We start from the raw sequence: 10,493 nt of genomic DNA, 5'->3' as shown, positions 1-10,493 counted from the left end.
ACATTTTGTACATAACATAAATATTGTTTACAGACAAGGCATATGCACACTGATGCCTTTTTATTTAATAAATACATACTTCATGACTTCGTCCATAACCACAACACAACTATAAAAAGTAAATCATAGTTTCAAACTTCACACACAAACAATACCAAACATAGTAGTATCAAACAGCATCACTCATAATAGTACGCTAGTAGACAAATAAGACCCAAGTCTCGTCCATAGGTTCACTCTTACTGGTAGTACCTCCTCAGGTGCTCCACATTCCAAGGATGTTCCAATTTTCTCCCGTCCAGGGCCTCCAGGTAGTAGGATCCTTGCCTTTTACAGTTGATTATTCTATAGGGTCCTTCCCAGTTTGGGCCCAACTTCCCATGGGCTGGGTTCTTGGTTGACAAAGAGACCTTTCTCAGGACGAGATCTCCTATATGGAAACGCCTAGGCTTCACCATCGCATCATACTGCTTAGCCATGAGGTTCTTATACTTTGCTGCCCTGTATTCTGCGTTTGCCCTTACCTCGTCTATTAGATCGAGGTTCAGACGAAGCTGGTCCTCATTATCCTTGTCTTGATACGTCATCACCCTGTGATTAGCCATATGCACTTCTGCAGGTATGACTGCATTGCTTCCATAGGCCAACTTGAAAGGAGTCTCCCCTGTAGGGGTCCTCACAGTGGTCCTGTATGCCCATAAAACTCCTGGTAATTCATCTGGCCATATTCCCTTTGCCCCCTCAAGCCGAGTTTTGATGATTTTCAACAAGGATCGGTTTGCTACTTCAGCTTGGCCGTTGGCTTGGGGGTGTGCAGGTGAGGAGTAATGGTTCTGAATTCCAAAGTGTAAGCAAAAGTCCTTGAAGAGTGCATTGTCAAATTGCCGTCCGTTGTCAGACACCAATACCCTCGGCACTCCAAATCTGCAAACAATGTTCTTCCACACGAAGTTCTTAACATTCTGTTGTGTGATATTTGCCAACGGTTCTGCCTCCACCCATTTGGTGAAGTAATCGATGCCCACAACTAAAAACTTCATCTGCCTTACTCCCAAAGGGAAGGGACCCAAGATATCCAATCCCCATTGTGCGAAGGGCCACGGTGCTACCATTGGGGTGAGGTATTCCGACGGTTGCCTGGGGACATTACTAAATCGCTGGCATTGGTCGCAGACTTTAACATATGCTTTTGCATCAGCTTGCATGTTCGGCCAGTAATATCCTGCACGGACGATCTTGTGGACAAGTGATCTGGCTCCTGAGTGATTGCCACAGGCCCCTTCGTGAACTTCTCTCAGCACGTAGTTTGCTTCGTCCGGAGCTAGGCACCTAAGGTAAGGTTGAGAGAAACCTCTCTTGTATAACACTTCATTCATAAGGACGTATCTAGCTGATCTCACCCTCACCTTTCTGGCTTCGTCCTTTTCTTCTGGTAGTCGTCCATCTTTCAAATATGATATAATGGGAGTCATCCAATCTTCTTTGTTATCTACCTGCTGTACTTCCTGGGCATCTATACTTGGCATATATTGAACTTCATCTGACTTCTCTAATGATTCATCTGCTGAGGCCTCTTTTGCTATAGTATCAGCTTCCACGTTCTCCTCCCTGGGGATTTGAACGAAGTCAGCTTTTTCAAACCTTTTCACAAGGCGCATCACCCTACCAAGGTATTTCTTCATTCGTCCTTCCTTCGCTTCATACATCCCATTCACTTGCCCCATGATCAGTTGGGAGTCTCCCATGACACGTATGGACTTGGCTTCCACGGACTTCGCCAATTCTAGCCCTTTGAGGAGGGCTTCATATTCGACTTCATTGTTTGTCGTTTGGTATTGTAGACGGACTTTATGTTTCAGCTTGTCTCCCTCTGGGGACTGCAGGACCACACCAATTCCTCCTGCATGCCGTGTAGACGAACCATCCACGTGGACGATCCATCTCTTGCTGTCCTCTGCCTCGTTATGACTTGGGGTAAACTCTGCAATAAAATCTGCTAGGGCTTGAGCTTTTATGGCATGCCTTGGTTGATATCTGATATCAAACTCACTTAGCTCCACAGCCCACTGGATTAATCGTCCTGCAGCATCCAGTCTATTCATTGCCTTTTTGAGAGGATGATCTGTCATAACATTAATGACATGTGCTTGGAAATAATGCCTCAGCTTCCTTGAAGCTGTGATTAGTGCGAAGGCCAACTTCTCCATTTGTGGATATCGTCCTTCCGCTCCTTTCAATGCCTTGCTTGTATAATACACAGGTCTTTGTACTTTATCTTCCTCTCTTATCAATGCTGAGCTCACTGCATGTGGGGTTACCGCTAGGTACAAATATAGTTCCTCTCCTTCCACTGATGGACTCAGCAGCGGTGCCATGGTAAGGTATACCTTCAAATCTTCGAAAGCTCTCTGACAGTCGTCGGTCCATTCAAATGCTTTTTTGAGAACCTTAAAAAATGGCAAACATTTGTCAGTAGCCTTAGAGACAAACCTGTTAAGCGCAGCGACTCGTCCAGTGAGGGATTGAATTTCCTTGGTATTTTGCGGTGGCTTCATGTCCAGTATTGCTTGAATTTTATCTGGATTCGCTTCAATTCCCCTATGGGATACCATAAAGCCAAGGAATTTCCCTGACGATACTCCAAAGGCACATTTGCTAGGATTCAGCTTCATGTGATACTGCCTCAACGTCTCAAATGTCTCCTGCAGGTCATCTAGATGTCTTCCTTCGTCCTGGCTTTTCACCAGCATGTCATCTACATAGACTTCCACATTCCGCCCAATCTGCGGACGGAACATGTGGTTGACCAACCTCTGGTATGTCGCCCCTACATTCTTTAAACCAAACGGCATCACTTTATAGCAGAATAAGCCTTGACTGGTGACAAAAGATGTCTTCTCTTGATCAGCCTCGTCCATTCTTATCTGATTATATCCTGAAAAGGCATCCATGAAGCTAAGCAATTTGTGGCCTGCAGTTGAGTCTACTAACTGGTCAATGCGCGGTAACGGATAGCTGTCCTTTGGGCAAGCCTTGTTCAGATCAGTGAAGTCCACGCACATTCTCCACTTGCCATTCGCTTTTTTGACCATTACTACATTGGCCAACCAATCCGGGTAGTACACCTCCCGAATGAACTTTGCTACCATCAGCTTTTGAACCTCGTCCTTGATTGCATTATCTCTCTCAGGGGCAAACACCCTCTTCTTTTGCCGCACAGGCTTGGAGGAAGGACATACATTCAAACGGTGGGTAATGACACTAGGGTCTATACCCGGCATATCCTCGTGACTCCACGCAAACACGTCGATGTTTTTCTTCAAAAACTGGACGAGGTCTGTCTTAATCTTCTCTTCTAAATCTGCCCCCACCCTGGTACACCTCTCAGGGTTATCTTCATCCAAGGAAATATCTTCCAATGCTTCAGTAGGTTCTGCTACAACCCTCTTTTCTTCAATGTTCATTGCTTGAACTTGTTCATCCATGGCCAGCATGGCCAAGTAACACTCTCTTGCTGCCAGTTGGTCACCTTGTACCCGTCCTACCCCGTGTTCTGTTGGAAACTTGACTGATAAGTGGTAAGTAGAGGTAACAGCTTTCCAACTATTCAAAGTTGGCCTCCCAATGATGGCATTGTAAGAGGATGGACAATCTACCACAAGGAAGTTCACATCCTTGGTAATCTGTTGTGGATATGCCCCCACTACCACGGATAGGGAAATGGTTCCCAATGGTTGCACCTTCATCCCCCCAAAGCCTACTAGGGGGGAGTTCACTGGACGGAGCTGGTCTCGTCCTAATCTCATCTGCTGAAAGGCTGGATAATACAAAATGTCTGCTGAGCTTCCATTGTCCACAAGCACTCTTCTGGTTGTGTAGTTTGCAGTTAGTAAAGAGATGACGAGGGCATCATCATGAGGGTGATGAATTCTGTCGGCGTCCTCGTCCGTAAAAGTGATTGCCCGCTCGTCCGTGGATCTTGCTCTTGGTGATCGTCCAGAAAGTTGGACGCTCTGTACTACCTTCAAGTATGCTTTCTTGGACTTGGACGACTGGCCAGTTGTACTTCCTCCAATGATGACTCTTATCTCCCCGAGTGGTGGTCGCGATGAATCTTCCATCTTTCCCTTCTGTTTCTCGTCCCTCTGGTCTCGTCCAAGGAAACCCCTTAACTTCCCTTGCCTTATGAGATTTTCAATTTGCTGCTTCAAGTCAAAACACTCGTCCGTGTCATGACCATGATCCCTATGGAAGCGACAATACTTGTTCCTGTTGCGCTTGTTGGGATCACCCTTCATCTTCTCTGGCCACTTCAGGGAAGGATCATCCTTGATTTGCATAAGGACTTGCTCAAGTGGGGCGTTTAAAGGGGTATACTGCTGGTTCCGTACTGGAGGGCCTGGCTTCTTACTTTCTCGATCTCTCCTTTCCTCCATCCGTCCCTTCTTTGGACGAGTACCTTGCTCATGCTGACGACTGGGATTTGCGTCCATTCTCTCGGACCTCTTCCGCTTCTTAGCAATGATTGCATCTTCTGCATTCATAAAATTCTGAGCCGAATGGACGAGTTCGGCCATGGACTGGGGCTCTTTTTCATAGAGCTTGTGTATAAACAGATCTGAATTCACCCCATTGTGGAAGGCTGCCAGTAGAAGCTTATCATCTGCTTCGTCCACACTGAGAGCTTCTCTGTTAAAACGGGTGATAAATGACCGAAGGCTCTCGTTCTCTCCCTGCTCTATTGTCAACAAACTGGACGAGGAACGCTTGTGCCTTTGTCCTCCAATGAAATTGTTAACAAATAACTTACTCAACTCTTCAAAAGAACTCACCGAATTCGGAGGTAGTTTGCTAAACCAAACTCGCGCCGAACCCTTAAGGGTGGTTGGGAAGGCCCTACACATTATTTCATCAGGCACTCCTTGAAGATGCATGGTGGTTTTGAAAGTGGCTATATGATCAAACGGGTCACGTGTTCCATCATATGAATCCAAAGAAGGCAACTTGAACTTTGATGGTAGTGGGTGACCGTTGATGGAAGCCGTAAAGGGAGAATCTGTCCTGTGAACCAAGTCTTCTATCGGATTCGCCTTTTTCATATTCTCCTTCATTTCCTCCATAACTCTCTTCATTTGGTCCATTTCTTCCTTCAAGTATGGTACCGTTCGTGAAGTGGTGCCTCTGAACTGACTTCCAACTTCGGTGTTCTCTCTTCCACCGTGACTATCTGTTTGTCTTCCTTCACGTTCTTCTTGTGTTTGCCTCCTCATATTAATCTCCATTCGCAATTCTTGGTTTTGGCGAGTCAACTCCGCCATAGCGTCTGCCATAGATTGTGCTTGTTGGGCAGATGACTGCATGACCGGCGCAGACTGGCGATCGCGATGCGGGTTGCTGCTACCCTGATGGCCTGGGCTAGTAGCCCGTGATCTAGTCCGAACCATCAACCCTTTGTCACGAAGAAACAAATTGTGAAACAATCGTTCCCACAGACGGCGCCAACTGATGATTCCTTGGTTATCAGTGGGTTGATAAGACTTGAACGTTGATCTTCGGGCTATCTCCTGTAATACCAAAGACACAGAATCAGAGGGGACCGGTGTCGACCGGCCAAAAATCCTCCGATGATCAAGTTAGTTATTTGGAACTCTCTGTAACGAAGAAGTGTTCTCTTAAAAGTAAGAAAGTGTCTGAATACCTTTTTCCTTCATCGAAGAAGCCTTATATAATGTGTGGAACGGTTATCTATTTGGTAACCGTTCCCAGTGTCGAGGAGTCCGGAGAATTGGGAGTAACCGCTGTGGAAGTTACTTAGGTCGGACGGCCGATGAACTCGTCCATCCATAATGAAGATGGACGAGACCTTCATGAGTAGCTCGTCCACGTTTAGTCCATCCATAATGAGGATGGACGAGACCTCCAGGATGATCTCGTCCACTTTTAGTCCATCCATAATGAGGATGGACGAGACCTCCAGGATGATCTCGTCCACTTTTAGTGAAAGACGGACGAGATCATCTTGGAAGGCTTGTCGTCCATAAATGACGAGTAGATCTTGAGGTATTAAGCCCGTCCATATACGGACGAGGGTCGCTGGTATGGTTGCAATACTCCGCCTATTGTTGCTTCTTTCGTTGGACGAGACATATGGACGAGTCATGGGTTTGGGGATTCTGTGACACCATCAAATATGATTGAATTTTAATAAATCTAATGATAAAAATTTTCACAATTGTTGATATAGTCTATTGTGATTGGTGCATAATAAAAGTGGTTTTATTGGTTAGCTCATGTGAAAGTGGTGTTAATCCACTTTTGACTTCACACCTTAACAAGTTGTGAAAAAGAAAATTTTGCCTCTAGCATTACTCATTAAGTTTAGAAGTTTTGAACCCTTTTGGGAGTAAGGTTGCTTACTAATTTCCTTAGAAGTTTGGTGTCAGATTTGTTAGTTTCTCCTTCTAAGGTGATTGGTTTTGTTAAGTTTAATCCAATATACCAATTATGATTATTGAAAATGATCATAACAGATGAATAGTAATTATAATCATTTTCTTTTTAAGAAGAAATGATATGTGTCGTTATAGTAGTGTTTTCAATTTTTATTTATTTAAAGTTAACGTGTGGTGGTAGTGTAAAAGACCACCATGTATTATATGCTATTTACATTAAAACTGGCCTTCAATGTTGAAGGGAGCTTTCTGTGTAGATAATAGATATAATTAGAATTTATGGTGGAGTGTAGTGTATCAAATTGACTACAAAAGAACTAATTTTGCAATAGACCATTAGAGATGAAAAAGGGAATGAAAAAGACAACTAGACAAAAAAATAAAAAATAATTTGGCCTTAGTGTTAAGTGCCAAATCAGTTTTTAGAAGATAAAGGGGATGAGTGACCATTTTCTCAACAAAAAAAGGGGGCATGAGTGACCATGTTTTCAATTGAGATTAAGCGACTTTCCTGTTAAGAGTTAATCTAACCCGTCCAATCCGGGCCATTCATATGGCTTAAATGGACTTCTAAGTATTTAACTAATTTTATAGAATTCACTTATTAAAATATTATCTCTCTACAGGTATGTTCGTAGTAAAGGTATTTGTGCTTTGTCACTTGAATATTCAACAAGAAGTAAGTTTTTTTTAAAAAAAAAAAAAAAAAAAAAATTGCACAAGTAGCTAATTCAAAATTTGAGAATTAACATCATACTATGTCAGATAATTAATAGTTAATACAATGAGTAAGTTGTATAAACTTGCAAATTCATCTATGGCAAGACTGCCCGTTTGGTACCACAACTTAAACAACAATTTTCAATTTTTAAACAACATTATACGTATTTTCATATACTCTTTCATTTACACGTATTTCTAAAAAATACAAACAACATTACTAGAACAACATTACCAAACGGACTCCAAGGTAATTGTGTATGCATTTGATACATTGTGTTGAAATTCAAATTTTAAACTGATAACGTTAACATAATACAGCAAGAAAATAATTTATATAAATAACTTTCTCACCATAGCAATTTCTTCCAAGTATCATAGTATTTTTTTTTTAAAAAAATCTTTGGAAAAATAAGAGAATTGTACACAATAAAGCATCTTTCACTGCCCATATGCATGAGTTTCAATAGGTAGGAAGACGATTACTAATCTACTGTCAACATGACCTTTGTTCATTTACACTTCTAATGCCTGTTGCATTGAGTGTTTTTATTCTGTCATGAAGTAATAGTTGAATAAATTTATTTTGAAAAATTACTGATTTTATCAAAATTTGTTGTAACTTCAGTTATATATATATTTTCCCTAGAGGATATTAAAAATAAGCAAATATGGGGCTTCACCATTTCAGATTAGCTTTTTACTTTTCTTAATTTCTTAACCGTGTGTAAGGAAATAATCAATGAAGTAGGAGCCTATGTTACAAAAAATATTTGTGTCATGTATCTTTCTATTTTGAAAGAACAACATTCTCTTTATTTAGCCTTCACGGTTAACATTTTAGTTTGAGTAAACTTAACAATTTAAAATATGATGATTAGGTTCATATTCTTTTGTATATTAACCTTAACAAATTATATTTACTCTATTTTTAGTAACATGTAATGTAATTGAAGCTAATTCCTCAAACATTAAATCACATGATGAGTATTATGCATGGCCTTAAAGATAATTTCTTATAAAATATTTTAAAATAAATTAATACCGAACCCGTGCATCACACGGGAACATTGGCTAGTATATATAAAAGCAGAGACCTCATGTTAGAGAGTATGAGTTTGTGTCATGTGGTGCATTTGTTGAAGTTCTCTTTATTTAGGATTCTAAGTCAACAAAGTTTGCATTTATATCAAAGTATTAGTTCATTAAATTAGCTAATAGAGTAAATGCTTATTGTAGGGTTAAGGGCCCAAAATCATGATTGGGCATTGGGCTTTGTCCGAGGACGTTGGATGATCTGAGGAGGAACAAATAGTTATTAAAAATTACAATTTATAGTCTCATGAGTAAGGAATAAATGGAAGATGGTCCGAGGAGGAACTCCTCCTCGGATATGATGAACGCAGTTCAAGTATGTACTCCAGCAATTAGAGTGACCGTCCAAGAAACTCCAATGATAGGGACGTGCCTCATGAACATACGAGAAGGATGAAAACCCAAAAATATCTAAGGGAAGGCTGCCACCACCGCATTAAATGCACTGCAGCTACTTTTCTGGTCACATTTATGTGGAGAAGACCTCTGAACAGTACTGCCTTGGTCACCACAACTCACAGAAAGCCAGAGGGGGTGTCTGATAGGGCGAGTACACAAGTAGGAGCTCAGATGATCAACAAGTGTAAGACCAAGATGGCCCAAAGGGAGTTATATAATGTGAGAGACCCTCTATGAGAGAAGGATCGAAAAAATAGAGATAGAGTACTATAGCAATCTAATTATCTTTGTATTCATCCGTGATTAACTTATACAAGGGTGACCTCCTCGGACTAAAAGTCTATTAAAATCAAAATCTCTTATTTGTGTTTAATTGTCATTCAATTCAATATCATCCATTGTTTAATTCATTAGGGCTTAGTTCTTCAACCCCTCTCTACAAATTTATTGTATTGGGCTCAATGGGCAAATATCCCATACGTTTTGGGCTTGGACTATAAATCAAGACCCTACACTTATATTAATTATCTATAGTTGTATATTAATTATTTATATCAAATGAATTTATATGATTATTTTTATAAACCCTATATAAGAGATTTTTTTTTTTTTTTGGAAAGCAAACTCAACTTCATTCAATTAGAAATAGATAGAGAATCCAAATACAAAGCTTCTAAGGTAGGTGGTGGTGAATCTTCTAACCAAATAATATCCTCATCTATATGCCTAGCATAGCGACCTAATGAGTGAGCAACTCTATTTGCACTTCGTCGAATACTCTTTATTTCCACACATCCTAGACTGCTACCCATACATCAAATATCATCATACAGATTACCTAGCTGAGACAAGTTAATCCGTGATGAGTTGATAATTTTTAGTTGGAATAACAATAATAAATTTAGAATATGACATTCTTACTCATGTTTAGTTGCTTTGACAGCAATTGATACAAAAGCCATAAAAAATTAAATATTTGTGAATTCACTAAAATAAATCTTAGTCCTTTAAATTTCCTAACTCCTTTTAGTCACATGTAATAGAATAAATATATTTATTTTGTTATAGCATAATGAAATTTTACTATAATTTTTCTACGATTTATATGAGAAACAATAATTGAAGGATGTATGCATTTTCTTAGTAGGCATGAAACGTATCTTATCTATATTAACCACTACATCATACTATTTTCAATTTGTGAACACATATATAATGTGATTTCTGTTTTGTCTATAAAATAACTAAAGATGACAATTTTTTACAAGGAATTTTTAATTTTTAATTTTATTTTAAATTTTATACATTGATTGATGGGGATATGAATAATGAATGTTTCTATTAGAAATTGAGGTGTCAACAAATTAATTTACAAGATTTTTGGCAAAATTATTGAAATATTGGAGAAAACTAATAATAAATTGCATCGCACATCGTACGGGAATTTAGCTGGTAAGTTTAATAACCCAAGCTAATATCAATAACACTACTACAATTGACTATTTTTAATTTGAATTGTATAATTGTAATTGTTTTTCGTTCTACACACTAGTGAGTTTAATTGCCAAAGCTTATATCAAATCTAATATGAGCTTCTTCTTTTTTTGTATGAACCCTAATATTCATAAGCTTATTTATATGAAGTTTTTTTTTTTTTTGAGAATCAAGACTCAAGCTTAATTTGATTATAAATAAACATATATTAAGGATATTTTTTTTTTAGGGATAAATACACTTTACCCACCTGTGGTTTGCCTCTAATTCTATGTGCCCACCCGTGGTTTAAATTTTGACACTTTGCTCACCTGTGATTCTGACCGTGAGTGC

Source organism: Quercus robur, chromosome 11 (genome assembly GCF_932294415.1).
Source record: "Quercus robur chromosome 11, dhQueRobu3.1, whole genome shotgun sequence".
NCBI lineage: Eukaryota > Viridiplantae > Streptophyta > Magnoliopsida > Fagales > Fagaceae > Quercus > Quercus robur.
This window is presented reverse-complemented; position numbering follows the sequence as displayed.